Genomic DNA, 17,624 nt, shown 5'->3' on the forward strand with positions numbered 1-17,624 from the left:
CAACCTTCACAACGCTGAACCCATTGCTTGATGTCAGAGGACATCCCGGGACAATAGCAATGCTGCCTGACCATTTCAGTGGTATGCTCAAGACCACGGCCTCTCTGTGTGAGGATCTAAACGTATTCTATGCTAGATTCGACACAGCGAACACCATGAGACCGGACAGTGTGCGCACCGCGGATGACGTCAGTGCGCACACTGTGTCTGAGGAGGATGTGCGGAAGTGCTTCAGGAAGGTGAACGCACGCAAAGCTACTGGTCCGGACGGAATTCCCGGCCGCGTCCTCAAGTCATGCGCGGCTCAGCTGGCTGGAGTGTTCACACACATCTTCAACCTTTCCCTCTCTCTGTCTGTAGTCCCAGCCTGCTTCAAAATGGCCACCATCGTCCCTGTACCCAAATCCTCCACCATCTCCTCATTGAACGCCCTGACCCACTGGTGTCAAGACAACCATCTCACCCTCAACGTCGCAAAGACAAAGGAGTTGATAGTGGACTTCCGGAGGTGCAGAGAAGTACACACCCCCATCACAATCAACGGCGCTGCTGTGGAGAGAGTGAGCAGCTTCCGGTTCCTTGGTGTACATCTGGCTGAGGATCTTACGTGGTCAGTACACACAAACAAAACAGTGAAGAAGGCGCAGCAGCGCCTCTTCTTTCTCAGGAGACTGAAAAGATTTGGCATGAGCCCCCGCATCCTCAGGACCTTCTATCACTGTGCCATTGAGAGCATCCTCACTGGATGCATCACCACCTGGTATGGCAACAGCACCGCCTACAACTGCAGAGCTCTCCAGCGAGTAGTGTGGTGCTCTGAACGGATAATTGGAGGTGAGCTTCCCTCCCTCCAAGACATCTACAGGAAGCGGTGCCTGAGAAAAGCGGGGAGGATCATCAAGGACTCCAGTCACCCCAGCCATAAACTGTTCAGACTACTTCCATCAGGAAGGAGGTTCTGCAGCATCCGGTCCCGTACCAGCAGACTGAGAGAAAGCTTCTTCCACCAGGCCATCAGACTGCTGAACACGTCATAGACACCTTCACTACTGGAACTTCAACATTATGCACTCCATACTGTACAGTAATGCCACTGTTTTGCACATGTCTCAACTCTGTATATTTTTATATATTTTATTTATTGTTTACTCTATTTAATTTGTAAAATATGTGTACACACACACACACACACACACACACACACACACACACACAAAAACACACGTAGAAAAATATTTAGTATACACATCCAGAAATGCATATACTATTATATATTGTACATATATTTATTAGTTTCAGATGTAGCCATTCTTGTATTTTGCTTGTTTACATTATTGTATTTGCACAACTCTGTTGCTTGTGAAGCTCGCACACAAGAATTTCACTCACATGTACTGTACCAATGTACCTGCACATGTGATGTGACAATAAAAGTGATTTGATTTGATTTTGATTTGATTTGACCTTGGTGCCCATGGTCCTGGTGCAGCTGCCTCAAGATCTCAGGCTTCAGAGCCTCTGGAAGAACAACTTGTAGGGCTTCCTCACCTCCACCCGGACAAAAAATCTGGCGATAAAGGATGCCATCCTTCTCCAGCAGACGATCCCACTGATGCAGCAGAACCATGACTGGTTTGGGGACCTGGCTCCTTTCGCCAGAGAGGGCGGGGACTGCCTCCTCCAATATACCAAGAAACCGTTCAGGAGGGGACCACCCTCCTGCAAATCATGAATATCCCCCGGAGAATGAGACGGAAAGGCCCCAATCTCTAACTGAGTAACAGAGGGCTACACTGCTGGACACGGAGCCTGCTGAAGCGAAATCAGGACAGGAGTCCCAGGCAACACGCCCTCGGCCAGGCTGGAGCTCATCTCATACTGTCGGGAGAGAGCATCAGCATTCCTATTACTGCGGCCTGACCAATACTTAATTGAAGGCCGCCAGCTTGGACGCCCACCTCTGCTCGGTGGCACCCAGCTTAGCTGAAGAGAGTTAATTGAGTGGATTATTGTCAGTGTAAACCACACACTTCTGCCCCAGCAGGTACTCCCGGAACTTTTCGGCCATAGCCCACTTGAGCGAAAGAAACTCCAACTTCATGGAGCAGTAATTGTCCATGTTGCACTCATGGGGTCGAAGACCTCGACTAGCATAAGCCACTGGCCTAAAACCACCTTCAATGTCTTGGGAGAGAACTGCACCCAAACCACTGTGGCTGGCATTAATCTCCAAGATAAATGGGCGTGTGAAGTCGGCATACGCCAGCACAGGGGCAGACATGAGCTTTGCTTTAAAGGCCACAAAACTCTCCTCACACTGAGGTGTCCAGATGGCACTTGTGGACAGGAGATATTTTATTTTGTATTCTTATGATCACAGTTATAATCAGAATTATCATTGATTAATCATTTACCATTGTTGAATCAGTTGACAGAATAATCTTTGAATTATATCCATGTTAATCTGAGTAAGATATTAATGTATACAGATTATCATCACTTTAATTCAGTCTATTGTTGTTCTGTATCATTCTTTAATATTTGCTTATGGGCCTCGTACATTTAGTTTTGCACGTACTCAGCCTTACACCAACACGCACAGGGAGTTATGTAAAACACGCACGTTCACAAACACACTTATGGAGAACTGTGAGGGCGTCTCAGGACATGCTCCCTGTTTGACACACACACACACTCACAATCGACACGAATAGATATACACTCCACACACACTGGTTTTCTCGGAGTGCTGGACTGAGTGGAAACATCTGGAGTCCATATAAGGAGAACTTTTTGAGTGTGGGGAACTGTTATCATTTCCAGTAAGATCTAACTGTGACGTCAGTGGGATTATATAAGGATGGGGAGCAGTCTGCTCGAAGAAGTCCGGCTCTTCCCACACTGTAATGTGTGTTTTAATAAAATGATCTGTGCTGACCCAGCTGTATACCAGTCATAGTCTCTTCCTCAAAGTACGAACCATGACAATTCTGGTGCCGAAAAACCTGGTTTGAGGAGGGACAAATGGAGCTTGGCTGAGGTATAAGTGGTGTCAGACGGATGGCCAGGAGGTCGACTGAGTGATGGGCCCCGGAATAGGAGAGGTAAGCACCGTCTGTTAACGTCCAAAGGTGCTGAATTGGAAATTAAGTTAATTAAATGTTCACTCAGTGGGGCTTCTGTTCTGTCCGTGGTGATCTTGGTAATTAGTGTTAAAAACAGGGAATATTGAATATTGGTCTGTCTAAATTTATTGTTGTTTATTTTGGGGGTGAATTTTGAGCTAAGAGGTTATATGTGTTTAAGACAATACGGTTTAAAGTGTTTAAAGAAGATGTGGGTTGACTGGATGCCAGCCAGTCACCCGGTAGTGTAGGGAATTTGGTTTAATTGATCAGCAGAAACGCGGTTTCGGCGTCAGGTAATTAAACTGGAGGTGGAGACCTCGCAGTGATGCTTATAATATCTTGAGTAAATTTGTTTAGGATGGGGGCGTGGCCCCTAGGAATGCAGTTTTCATTCAGCAGGTGGCACTGACCCCTAATCGCGGACGCGTGGTTAGGTTTTACCCCGGAGTTGGCCTTCCGTCGAGCACTTGGGACGCTCGCTTAACAGGCTAGGCAATCTATGAGTGATGGCCTTATACTGCATTGATTGATTGACAGAGTCGGACTCGGCTGTGACTATTTAAACGTCAGGAACTTGTGAACTTTAAGTAAAGCCAAAAGCGTGATCTGGGATATTTCACGCGGCTGGTGGAGCTCCTGGTTTTGCCTGACGGGAAGCAGTTATAAATTAATTAGTGTTTAGAAATCTGACCGCGGCCGGCGAGGGCGTTCCCGACGCGGGGTATTGACCAGCAAGGCGCGGCCTGGGCTTAGAGCTTTTAAATTGGTCTAAAAGTCAGGAATACCGGTATAGAAATAGAGAAATAAAGAAGATAAGCTGTCTGGCATATAGTGTTTTCTTATGTCTATGCGGGCCCGTGTGTAAATAGAATATAAATTACCCGTGTGTGTGAATTTAAAAGTGTAAACTGTATAAACTGTCTTTTGTTGTTGAATTCCATCTGTGTGGATCCAGAGTGTGAAAAAACGAAAACGCCTTTCTCTTCTCTCGCTGTCAGAGAAGAGGAGAGTGTGTGTGTATTTCTTCTTAGGAGAAGGAGGGGCTGTGCTCTGCTATGTTGTAGCGGGCACACTCGCGAATACCCGCGGGGTGTGTGTGTGTGTGTAGCTGTTGGCTTGGTCTCATCTCCCTATTTCTCCATTTCTATGCTTCTTAGTTTCTTTTTGGTTAGGTGAAAGTGTGTTTCAGAAGTGTGGTTAAAAGATTTGAGTATATTAAATAAACTAAACCTTGTAGTCTTGTGTTTGTGATTTCCTAATGTGAGTATGGTTTAATGGAATTTAATGAGTAATGATCTCTCGTGTAAAACTCCCGTAAAGTAGGAGTGTGTTGCTAAATATATTGGTGAAAATTGAGAACTTTGTGTGATTGCTGGGAGATTTTCTGGTTGGGTCATATTTTTTCTCTACCTGGAAAAGGCAGAGATCTGGGCTTTAGTTTGACGTTGTGTATATAAAGTCTTTTAAAGATCGGTTGAGTCTCTCGCTATAAGGAGGAAAACGGCGTGCATAGTAGATTGACTGGATTATTTTCATGTGTGAAAACTTTGTAGTTGTTAGGGAAGTGAATGTGAGAGTGAATTTTCGCTGGTTTTGGGTGGTTAAACTCTTGAACTAGAAGTTTGTGAAGTTTTTTTCTTGAAAGGAGCATTAGAGAGAGTGTGTGTGTGTGTGTGTGTGTGTATGTGTGTCTGTGAGAGAAGAGGTGGGGTCCGAGTGAGTCCGCGGGGCCGAGCGGGTCCGCGGGAGCGAGCGTGCATGGGGAAAGAATGGGGAAGAAGGGAGTGAGAAAGAGCGAGTGAAAAGAGTAACCGAGTGTTTGGTGATTTTTTTTTATTATTTCAGAGGCTGTGTGTAAGAGTTTTGATTATATTGATTGGTTTCTGTGGTTCTGGAGTTGGTGACTTTAGCTGTGAGAGTTGTGAAAAGAGCAGGTTTTTCTCTTGTTGTGATGTTAAGTATAAATTGAATAGACTGTGATTAATCGGTGATTTTCTGCCTGTTGTGCAGTGTGGAAGACACAGAAGTGTAGAAAGGTCTGTGGTTTATCTTTGTCTGACGTTTTATATAGTCAAGTCAAGTCAACTTTATTTGTCAATTCTGCCACATGTACAGGACATACAGAGAATAGAAATTCCGTTACTCTCAAACCCTAGATGAAATAGCAAATGAACATTTAAATTTAAGAGAGTGATTAAAAAATGCAAATAAAATAATTAAAAAGTAAAAATTTAAATAAATACAATACAATTTTATGTATAACAAGAAAGCTATGCAATATACAATATACAATATTCAAGTAAGGGTAAATGACATTGAGTGTAAACCAGGCAGAGTAGTGCAAATGGAGATTTAGTAATATACGGTAAGAGATAGTGTAAATACAAAGTCTCAATCTCAGGCAGGCCTCAATCTCAGTTCTCAAAGTTTCAGCATCCTCATAAAACCCGGCGCGTATTTTGGTTTTAACCACGTTATCAGACCTCTGCTCAGCATCACCCTTTCTCCTACATTCAAAATAAGCCTTATCATTAGGGAGATTAAGCCATGTATAGGGATATGAAATTTCAGTGAGAGCCACCTCCCATGCCCCATCGAGATTGAGATGCTGGGCGAGATCCACACGGAAGCAGCTGCTGCTGTTATTTTTAAATACATTCAAACTTGATGGAAGCGTGACGTAAAAACTCTGCGACCTGACAGTCATTGCTGACCCGTTACCAAGGTGCGTGTGTGGCCCGAAGTTTGTTATGCGATGGTTTTAAGCTCACTGGCTTTAACCCAGCTATTAAATTTCTCAGGCCAGCTCCTCCATTTGACCAGGAAATAAACCTGTCCCCTCTGTTTACGTTTTGAGAGAATTTTCTCTATGTGATAGAGCTTATCCTTGACAAGAGTGATTTTCTGCAGCTCATGCTCATAAAAACTACCGATAATTTCTTCCCCGTGATAATCTTTGATTTTATAAACGGGAGGATCTCTAGGTATGCATTGGTCAATAGTAAACACCTCGCTTGTGAATGTTTGCTCATACCGCTTATCAAACACACCTCTGACTTTAGACAGCCTAACGTGATCACCCTTTTTAAATTTCATGGGCTTTTTTCTACAGCGAGAAGAGGTGCCATACAGGTTTTAAAATACTAAGGCTGTGTTGTCTGAATTTACTTGATTCGGGGCCATTTTTATGGAACGATGATAACTACTGTTATAGCTGTCTAATAAATCTTGTAACACATCGATATATCTACGTGTATTTGCAGCAGTGAAATATCTATACATTTTACTTTTAAGAGTTCTATTAAACCTTTCACAGACTGAGGCTTTTAGATCGCTCCCTGTAGCAAAATGATTTATACCATGCTTTTTCATTAAAGATTGAAAACTGGAATTAAAAAATTCCTTACCGCTATCTGTTTGGAGTTTTTGTGGGATTTGGCTATGTTTCAAGACAGATTCAAATGCCTTAGTGACTTGAACGCCTGTTTTGTTTTTCAAGACTGTTGCATAAGCTTTTTTAGAAAAAACATCTATAACTGTAAGTAAATATTGATAGCCATCATTATGCTCGGATAACGCTCTCATATCACAAAGGTCTGCTGATGTGTGATCTGATTAAGAGGTCTGGGGACGAACACACGGTTTCTCAGAAAGTGCAGGCGTGCAGCTCGGTGTAAGGTGTAAGCGTCTTGTCCAGAGAGCAATTTTTGGGCTGTTTGCGCGTTAATCTTTGTACCAGTTTCATCCTGTATGCTTTTAATCAATTTTTCCACACCGCAAAAACTACTAGGGTGAGCTGGGTCATAATATGCACGTTTCAATAGATTCTGCTTTGCCATGTGTGATCTTTGAAGTTATGTTTAACTATGGTTTCATGTAACGAGTTTGCAAATATATTTTTATTTGATATAATTAATAACATTATACTTATTTTCTAGTAAAATAAAAATAATGAGTTTGATTTCTTGCAATGCTTTTCCAAAAAAGTTTTATTTGATGTAACGATTTTCCACAAACTATTTAATCTGATGTCATGAAAGCAATAGATTTGAATGGGGGTGAAACAAATAACAAGATTGATTGTTGCAATGCTTTTCCAAAAAGTTTTATTTGATGTAATGGTTTTCAACAAACTATTTAATCTGATGTAATGAACAAACAAACATCCATCCATCCATCCATCTTCATCCGCTTTGTCCGGGGCCGGGTCGCGGGGGCAGCAGCCTAAGCAAAGAGGCCCAGACCTCCCTCTCCCCAGCCACCTCCTCCAGCTTGTCCGGGGGAATACCAAGGCGTTCCCAGGCCAGCCGAGAGATATAATCTCTCCAGCGTGTCCTGGGTCTGCCCCGGGGCCTCCTCCCGGTGGGACATGCCTGGAACACCTCACCCAGGAGGCGCCCAGGGGGCATCCTTGTCAGATGCCCGAACCACCTCAGCTGGCTCCTTTCGATGTGGAGCAGCAGCTGCTCTACTCTGAGCCCCTCCCGGATGGCCGAACTTCTCACCCTATCTCTAAGGGAGAGGCCAGCCACCCTTCGGAGGAAGCTCATTTCTGCCGCTTGTATCCGCGATCTCGTTCTTTCGGTCACTACCCACAGCTCGTGGCCATAGGTGAGGGTAGGGACGTAGATCGACCGGTAAATTGAGAGCTTCGCTTTTACACTCAGCGCATTACTGCAGCTGCAGCCCCAATCCGTCTGTCGATCTCCAGCTCCCTTCTCCCATCACTTAAAGATGGGGACCACCACCCCGGTCTGCCAGTCCACAGGTACTGCCCCTGATCTCCACGCAACATTGCAGAGGCGTGTCAACCAGGACAACGTCCAGAGCCTTCAGGAACTCGGGGCGGACCTCATCAACACCAGGGGCTCTGCCACCAAGGAGTTGTTTAACTGCCTCAGTGACCTCGCCCCCGGAAATTGGCGGGTCATTCCCCTCATCCCCAGACTCTGCTTCCTCCTCGGAAGACGTGTCAGTGGGATTAAGGAGGTCCTCGAAGTATTCCTTCCACCGCCTGACAATTTTCTGAGTCGACGTCAGCAGCGCTCCGCCAGCACTATACACAGTGCAGGTAGAGCACCGCTTTCCCCTCCTGAGACGTCTGACGGTTTGCCAGAATCTCTTCGAGGCAGTCCGAAAGTCTTTTTCCATGGCCTCTCCGAACTCCTCCCACACCCGAGTTTTTGCTTCAGCCACTGCCCGAGCCGCATTCCGCTTGGCCTGTCGATACCTGTCGGCTGCCTCCGGAGTCCCACAGGCTAACCAAGCCCGATAGGAATCCTTCTTCAGCCTGGTGGCTCCCTTCACCTCTGGTGTCCACCATTTGGTTCGGGGATTACCACCATGGCAGGCACCAACCACCTTGCGGCCGCAGCTCAATGCAGCAGCTTCAGCCGTCTCCAAACAATAAACATGAACAAGAAAAGTAAGAAAAAAACTAACATTAAACATTAGAAAAACATTAAAACTAAAAACAAGAAAAATAAAACATGTTAAGAAAAATAAATGGTAATAGAGAGAGAGAGAGAGAGAGAGAGAGAGAGAGAGAGAGAACGATTACTAGGGGAGCCAAAGGGAGTATTTGTCATATAGTACTTTATCAATTATGGTCCGGGTAACTTCTGTAACGCTTGAGTCAATTTCTAGCAGTGCGGTCTCTATATCACGGGCATCTCGGAGTTCAAAGAGATATGCTTGGGCCACACCTCTGACTTGAGCCGCTGGTGGTGAAAAACCCTCTAACCGCAAAATTTGTAATAATGTGTTGGTGAAATGTCCATTCCATAATCTTGTGCAGAGTTCATCATAGTACTTGAAAAAGTAATATTTTTCCAGTGGGAAAAGACATGAATGTCGTCTTTGTGAGGGATGTGACACCTCACATCCCTGACAGACATCTTGTCTGTGTTTCTGGAGCAAGGAGTTAACGAGGTACTTTACAGTCAATTTTATAAGTTCAAACACAGCAGTAGGGAGTAGAGTCGCGGCCTCATCGTTGTCCGCGGGCGAAGGCTCATTGTCTTCAGACTCTCGGAAAAGAGCCCGGCACACAGGGTCGCCCAAGGCCCACAGCGATGCACCGGAGATTGCGGTGCTTGAGGGGGTCTGCTCCGGTGATTGCCACCCGAGAGCAGCTAGTTGTGGGTGGCTGGGCGAGTTCCATCCTTGAGGTGATGAGGGCGGGGGTGGAGGCATAGCGGCCAGAGACGCTGAGGCCTGATGCGGGCTCTCCATCAACGGACTCGATGGCGGAGTAGCCAGATCGATTGGCGGAGTGGGTGGCGGCGTAGCCAGATCCATTGGCGGGCTGGGTGGTGGTGTAGAAGCAGCTGATGGTCGGAGGGATGATGGAGATAGAGCGCTGAGGGTTCCAAAGCTGTGGTGAGTCATGGTTGTTTTAAGTTGTGGATGAGAGAGCGGTTTTTAAGGGTTAGGATTAGGAGGAGGCAGGGGTAAGGGGGACCGGATGTGGGGCTGGGGTTATGTAGAGCGTGGCGGGTTATTTCCAACCATGACCAGCTCAGTTGTACTTTTACTCATTTTGAACAGGTTTAAGATTGTCGCATTGTTCTCGGCCATCATCTTGAGCCAGTCCTGAGTCGGAATCCGAAGCAATGTGCTGAAAACCCCGGATTGGGTGTTTGTAAGGTCCAACACAAAATCATCTGTGCAAGCTCGATCGCATGCTTGTCGACTAGCTCTACATATCCATCTGCAAAATAGAGTGCTCTTGGTCTCCCACTGGGTGTATGTGAAATGTTTTGCTCACCGTGTTTTCAGTCCGGAGTGGTTTGTGTTCTTGGGTGAATCGGGGGAACGAGTAGGCCTCTTTGAAAACCCGATGCGTCTGTGTTTGCTGGTCTCTGGTTCGCGGTTGCTGCGAGCTTGTTTCCCGCACGCTTCTCTCTATTTCAGGGGTGGTAATGAGCGTAATAACAGCCCAGTCAGAGCAAGTAAAAGCGATCCGCGGTGTTAGCGGACCAAAACTTTCACCCACTTTGAGCTGATAGAAAAAGATTTCACTCTCTGGGAGGCTGAAGGCATAACCCCAAAACCCGCCATTGTTGAGGCTGAATCTTTGCTTCAAACGGCTGGCCGCTGGTGTTGACTGCACTCTGCAGAGATGTAGTCGTCTGAGTTCTGACGGCGTACCGGAGGCCCTGTAGCTAGTTACAGGCGTTTGAGAGAGCACAGTTAGGTTGGTAGGTCTGGAGGCCATGTTTCTTTGCGAAGAAAAGAGAAAACGCTTGTTTTTTCTGAGAGAGAAAAAAAAAGAGTTAAATTTAAGCTGAAATGTTAGATTATTTATCCTGAATGCCAGTAAGAGAATAAACTTATCGCTGAGAAGGTAAATCGGACCTGGAGCGGATTGGCTAACCGGGGTGCGAAGGGAGCGGCGCGATTGTTATGTGATTGGCAGCGGGGCGAAGTGAGGCGGAGTTGGTATCCGGCGCAAATTTCGAATGAGGTAAGCAGCGCATTGGGGAGCAGAGCGGGGAGCGAACAAGCAGGAAAAAATTGTGCTCTGCAAGAAGTTGTGGATTGGAGATTAAGAGCGAGGTAGAACTTAGACTCTGCGTTGAATTTTAGAGGTTGCTAGTAAGAGGGAAGTTTTTGAAGAAAAAAGACTAAGGACTTTTCCCCTGTTTTGAATATAAGGTTTTGGAAACAGAGGGGTACCTAACAAGTTATTCTAGGGTTTTGGAGAAAACGCGGAGAGTTTTTTAAGGAGTTTTCCCTGCTTATGTTTCTAAGGATTAGGTTAAGGGGGCTGCGGGGATCGCGAGAGTTTTTTTCTGAGTATGAGTTTTATTCTAAATCTACAAATGCATATAAATTGAAATAAAGTTTTCCCCCAAGGCATGCAGCCTGTATTTGTGGCCATACTGAACGTTACAAAAGCACAAGTTTAACTAAACAATTTTAATATGGTTTAATACATTTTTAAACACATGAGCACGGAGCTCGAGAGAGCACGGTCCGGGGGCGCGCCCAGGCACTGACCCGCCACCAGATGGCGTTTTTTGAGCATAAAAAATAAAAAAATTTTAATGGGTTAAAAAAATAAAAGAATGCTCTTTGATATATAAGAAAGTATTTAAATAATCAATTAGTTGTTTTTAGGGGGGGGAAAGCAATGAGCTATGAACTAGCATATTTTTATGAATATCATATTTTTTATGAATATCATATTTTTATGAATATCATAATTTTATGAATATCATATTTTTATTACTTCCTACTTCCTGACCTCATGAATAATTTATTGGGGGTCATAAATCAATTAGGGGGCCATATATCACTCAGTTTGACATAAGGGGTATAATATCACTCTCTACTGACCTGCCGAAAAGGTCTGCGCGACTGTGTAAAATGTCTGTGTAAATGTTTGTGTTTTCTGTGTGTTGAGAGTGAATTGATTTAAACAGCACAATACGCTGCTGAATCACTCTCATTGTTATTGTCATTTTATTTCCTGTTAGTAGCTGAAGTACTGGTGACAAAAGAGAAAGGTTGAGTTCAGCCTCATAGAATAGCTGGAGTTGAAGGGCGTGTCAATAACCACTCTTAAGTCTAATACCAGAGAAGGCTCTGCAGTTCTGTTTTAATGGGTAATCAGCCCACTAAGTTTACTGTTGACGAACAGTGGTTAGAGGAAAAAATGTCCATGCACCGGACAAATTAGTGTGCAAAGATTGGAAACAGACCCCAACGAATAGATATAAATATAAGAAGTACAAAAATAAAATAAACAAAGAGAAAATTACATTAGAACTTATTTTTAACGTATTGAAACTAATAATAGGAAGGATAACAACCTGTAAACTGATATTAACAATGAAACATAGTTGGCATGACGACCATGCCCAGAATGTATAAAATGAATAAAAGGAAAAAATTCACACGATAACCTTTTAAATAAAATAGAGAGATGCATAAGGTACATTAAGGCCGTGTCATTGTTCAGCCAAGGAAAGTGTGTGAAAAGGTAAATGTCTCCAGCTTGGGAAAGGGTGAAACTGCAGATCACCCGAAGCCCTTGATGGATACAAAATAAAATATAAAATATATAGTAATAAACTGCTTGGTTCGACATGCAACAGAGAGAATGAATGTGACTGAAGGTTTGATCTGAGATGAGGCAAACAGAAGACCAGTCTAAAAAGTAGGCACAAACCTGTTCAGAGAAAAAGCAAATTTGTACAGATTGGATGAATTCTAAATTATCTGTTTGCTGAGTAAGATGATCCTAACTATTAATTTGGCTCAGTAGTAGTGTGGTGATATACACTAATAAAATATTGTAATATACTATTGTTATTATATAGAAAGAAAAAGATGATGATAATAATGATATAATATTAAATGGTAAATGTCCTGCATTTGTATAGCGCTTTTCTAGTCCTTAAGGACCCCAAAGCGCTTCACACTACATTCAGTCATTCACCCATCCACACACACATTCACACACTGGTCATGGCAAGTTACATTGTAGCCACAGCTGCCCTGGGGCGCACTGACAGAGGCGAGGCTGCCGGACACTTCTTAATAAGAAGAAGTATCCTAGTCAGTTATGATGTGAGAAGCATTTGAAAGTCCTGGAGTGGCCTAGCCAGTCTCCAGACCTCAACCCCATAGAAAATCTGTGGCGGGAGTTGAAAGTCTGCGTTGCTCAGCGACAGCCCCAAAATATCACTGCTCTCGAGAAGATCTGCATGGAGGAATGGGCCAAAATACCAGCTACTGTGTGTGCAAACCTGGTAAAGACCTATAGTAAACGTTTGACCTCTGTTATTGCCAACAAAGGTTATGTTACAAAGTATTGAGTCGTATTTTTGTTATTGGCCAAATACTTATTTTCCACCCTAATTTACGAATAAATTCTTTACAAATCCTACCATGTGAATTCATGGATTTTTCTTTCACATTCTGTCTCTCACAGTTGAAGTGTACCTCTGGTGCAAATTACTGACCTGTGTCATCATTTTAGGTGGGGGAACTTGCACAATCGGTGGCTGACTAAATACTTTTTTGCCCCACTGTAACTGTTTAAAGGCACTGAATGTGATATTTTGCCTGGCTGGGACTTAATCTAAAAGGAAAATACTGAAAAGAAATGGAGAAGAAACAGACTGTGTTTGCTGGAGATTTAAGACAACAAAGGACACTTTGAGAAGGGCACAGGGGCCAGTGGGAAGGTGAAGCCCAGAGGAGTATAATTGGGTTGAAATTGAAGCCGGAACTCATGATGGTGTTTAGAGATGTCCACCAGATCACAACAAAGAGGTAAATAAAAATAGAAAACACACATATATAAATTGTTACATGTGAAATTATTTTTGGAAAGAATCAGAAGTAAGAAAGTTTGAATCAGACCTCAGTGAAAAGATGCATTAATTGATACAAGTGAACCAATGGATAAATCTGTTAGAGAGACAACTTTAGTAGAAAATAGGGATATTGTTTTGAACTGCTGTGCGACTAGGGATGGGTACCGGTGTCCGGTGCCATCATGGCACCGGTTCTGACATAAACGGTAGTAACCAGACCGAAAAGCAGCGCACATTTCGGTGCTTTATTTCGGTGCTTTTTTTTCCTGAGCTGTGATACACTTTAGATTCTAGCCAATCATTTTACGTTTCCGAGGATAGTAGGCGGGCCCAGGTACGTAGGTTCTTTAATGCAGAGCTACAGATTAAAAATGTCCAAGGCGAAGCGGTCAAAAGTCTGGCTGTACTTCACAGCAAAATATGCAAACTCAGCAGCCTGCAACAAGTGCTTTAAGCTGATACTGTGATACTGTCAAAGGAGGTAACACCTCAAATCCGATGAAACACCTGGCGACGCATAGCGTTTTTTTTAAAGCCCAGAAATGCGCCGTATTTGATAGCTTGCTGCGAGACCTCACACCGAGCGCATCTACTACCCCCAAAAACATGAAGAGGAGAGTCCTGGCCCCTAGCCCTGCCAGTGTAGCAGAAATGATGAGGATGATGATGGCAGCAGCAGCCGCTCTTCTCTGCGTGAGTAGCTTCATGTTGTTCGAGTGTAATTTACGTTGAGTAGGCTAACCACGTTATTACATTAATGCATGTAAGGTGAACTAGCAAACATCATCATAGCTACATGCGGCTGTCCTCTTGTTTGATGGCAGATACTCCCTTCACCCTGGCCAAAAAGACTAAAATGACCAAAGAAAAAGTGGAAAACAGTTAAACATGAGAGGTTTAGGACAAAGTTTGTGTTTTTTCCATTGTTTAAGCCCTGCTTCCAGCCAAGAGTGATACCATATATGCCCCATAGCTGCAGAAAAGGCTAACATTGTTATCTTTTTACAAAAAACAGCTGAACATGAGAGGTTTTTGGACCAATTTTGTGTTCTCCATTCTTTAAGCACCGGTTTGAGCACCGTTTGAGCACCGGCACCGTTTCAAAAGTACCGATTTGGCACCGGTATCGGATAAAACCTAAACGATACCCATCCCTATGTGCGACGCTTCTCAAGTCTCTTGCAGATTAAAACCAGGCGATAAGGTCCATGCCAAGTACTCCTAACGACGCCAACAGTTTGCAAAATCGCTGAGAGGCCCTTTTGGATCCACCAGAGCCATTGCAAAAAAGGTGGAAGTGAGTGACAGCATAACCTAAAAGACACCACCACCCCGACTCTTTGGACAATCAGCAAGCCCTGGTCACATGACCTCAGGGACCTGCTGGGAATGTATGGATGTAAAAGTTCACTTATATATGTTGGTGCTTATCCATGCAGAGCCCTGAAAGTCATGTCAAAACCTTAAAGTGGATTCTGAATTTAACGGGGAGCCAGTGCAGCTGAATCAGCAGGGGTGTGACATGGGAGTACTTGGAGGACTTGGACAGAAGCGTTGCAGCAGCATTTTGAACAAGTTGCAGATGCTCCAAAGAGGCTTTACATAAACAAGTAAACAAAGAATTACAATAATCCAGACGAGATGAAACAAATGCATGAATGGCAATTTCTAATTTGGAGCACGATACAATGGGACTCAGCTTAGCAATGTTTCTCAAGTGATATAAACAGGAGCGAACCAGAGATTTTACATGAGCATCCAAAGTCAGAGCTGAGTCAATAGTAACACCAAGGTTCCTGATAGACGGTTTGGCAAATGTAGCAAGTGGACCCAAGTTTTCCATAACACTAGGTACAAATTTTTTAGGAGCACAAACAAGGACTTCAGTCTTCTCCTCATTTAGTTGAAGAAAGTTTCCAGCCATCCAACCTCTAATGGAGTCTATGCACTTATGCAAAATCTGTAGCTTGGAAACATCATGGGGCTTAAAGGAGATATATAATTGAATATCATCTTTATAGCAGTGATACGAAATGTCCTTAAAAGTGCTCAATAAGTGTTGAAGAGGAAGTAAATACAGCAAGAACAATAAAGGCCCCAAAACTGAACCTTGTGGCACACCATAGGCAAGAAAAGTAGAAGAGGATCTGTACTTAGAGGTAGCCACAGAACAGGATCGTTCATGCAAATAGGATTCAAACCAGTCCAAAGCAGCCCCTGATATACCCACCCAGTGTCTCAGCCTATCTAGCAGAATATGATGGTCCACAGTATCAAAGGCAGAGGTCAGGTCCAACATCAATAGAACGGAGCATTCTCCTGCATCACATCTCATCAAAATGTCATTGGAGACTCTAAGAAGTGTAGTTTCAGTAGAGTGAGCTCTACGAAAGCCAGATTGGAATTTATCCAGAATGCTGTATTCATCTAGAACAGCTATAAGCTGCTTAGCCACAACCTTTTCTAAAATCCTAGCAATGAATGGTAATTTTGAAATCGGTCAGTAGCTACTAAGAAGAGAAGCATCAAGCTTAGGTTTTTTTAACAGTGGATGAATGAAAATTGTTAGTTTACAATGAATGTTACTGATTATGTGGTAGTATTTTTGTGTTAATTGTTTTGTTTTTTGTTTTTGTTTGTTTGTTTTAATTCGGTGGGTGAATGACAGTATAGATTTGTGATATTAGAGCCTTACTGTGAGGCTTCAACTGGAATAAGTCTTCCCACCAAGGCTTGAGAGGCTGACTTGGAAACTCTGACCAGATAGAAGATGCACAGTGTCTTATTTGAAAGTAGCAGAACAAATGATACGAGGGCAAATCGTACAAAGAACAAAGTTCACTAAAGCTGAGAAAAATGTTATCTTTGAAGAAGTCATGAAAACATTTGATACCTTTTCTTGCCCATATACTGAAGGAGGAGTCCACCAGGGATGGGGGGAAGAGGTGGTTGTTGCAGACTGGGGTCAGAGCAGAAGCAGAGATAGAATTGAAGTGACGCCGGAACTGATACCATATTTTTAGAGAGCCAAAATATGGCTCTCTGTTGTCTGTGAATCGTAACAGGGAAACCGGAAGGGATGAAAATAATAGTGCTGGGAGTGAGGAAGAGAAACACGATTGAGCCTCAAGGCAACACCAAGTAGCTTGAGGATCATTCAGCCAATAGGTATACTTCTGAATGTTGGCTGCCCAATAATAAAAGATCAAGTTGGGCAGAGCAAGACCCCCACTGAGCTTACCCTGTTGTAGTGAGGTCATACTAATCCTGGGGGTCTTATTTGCCCATATAAATGATGAAATCATTCGATTCACAGATTTGAAAAAGGACTTAGGTAGAAACAATGGGATACACTGAAAAAGGTAGAGGAATTTAGGTAGAATATTCATTTTTATAATATTAATCCTGCCAAGAAGTGACACAGGAAGATTTGCCCACCTCTGAAAAGCCAACCTGACATAGGTCAGCAAAGGGTTAAGATTAGCTGTTCGCAAAGCTTTAAATGAACTGGTAATATACACTCCTAGATATCTAAAACCTGAGGAAGCTAAATGGAAATTAAAATCTGTCTGTCTAAGCTCCTTTGCAGCTGGGTTTATAGGAAATCATTCACTTTTTTGTATATTAATCTTGTACCCAGAGAAAGAGCCAAAACTCAGAAGTATTTCCATTATAGAGGATAAATAAATTGTTGGATTTGTAACATATACAGTGGGGCAAAAAAGTATTTAGTCAGCCACCGATTGTGCAAGTTCCCCCACTTAAAATGATGACAGAGGTCAGTAATTTGCACCAGAGGTACACTTCAACTGTGAGAGACAGAATGTGAAAAAAAAATCCATGAATTCACATGGTAGGATTTGTAAAGAATTTATTCGTAAATTAGGGTGGAAAATAAGTATTTGGTCACCTCAAACAAGGAAAATCTCTGGCTCTCACAGACCTGTAACGTCTTCTGTAAGAAGCTTTTCTGTCCCCCACTTGTTACCTGTATGAATGGCACCTGTTTGAACTCATCATCTGTATAAAAGACACCTGTCCACAGCCTCAAACAGTCAGACTCCAAACGCCGCCATGGCCAAGACCAAAGAGCTTTCGAAGGACACCAGGAAAAGTATTGTAGACCTGCACCAGACTGGGAAGAGTGAATCTACAATAGGCAAGC

General features: G+C 43.5%; 1 long non-coding RNA gene across 1 annotated transcript in view; it reads left to right on the forward strand.

Annotated features, from left to right (window-relative positions):
- Positions 1-2,895: 2,895 nt before the first annotated feature.
- LOC146697978 (uncharacterized) overlaps positions 2,896-17,624 on the forward strand; it is a 28,984-nt gene continuing 14,255 nt past the window's right edge. Inside the window, exon 1 of the long non-coding RNA XR_014922960.1 lies at positions 2,896-3,104. This is a non-coding gene — a long non-coding RNA (uncharacterized LOC146697978). The remainder of the gene's footprint in view (positions 3,105-17,624) is intronic.

Source organism: Copadichromis virginalis, linkage group LG11 (genome assembly GCF_057382275.1).
Source record: "Copadichromis virginalis isolate Kocher_CV1m ecotype Utaka linkage group LG11, C_Virginalis_male_GT1.1, whole genome shotgun sequence".
NCBI classification, from domain to species: domain Eukaryota; kingdom Metazoa; phylum Chordata; class Actinopteri; order Cichliformes; family Cichlidae; genus Copadichromis; species Copadichromis virginalis.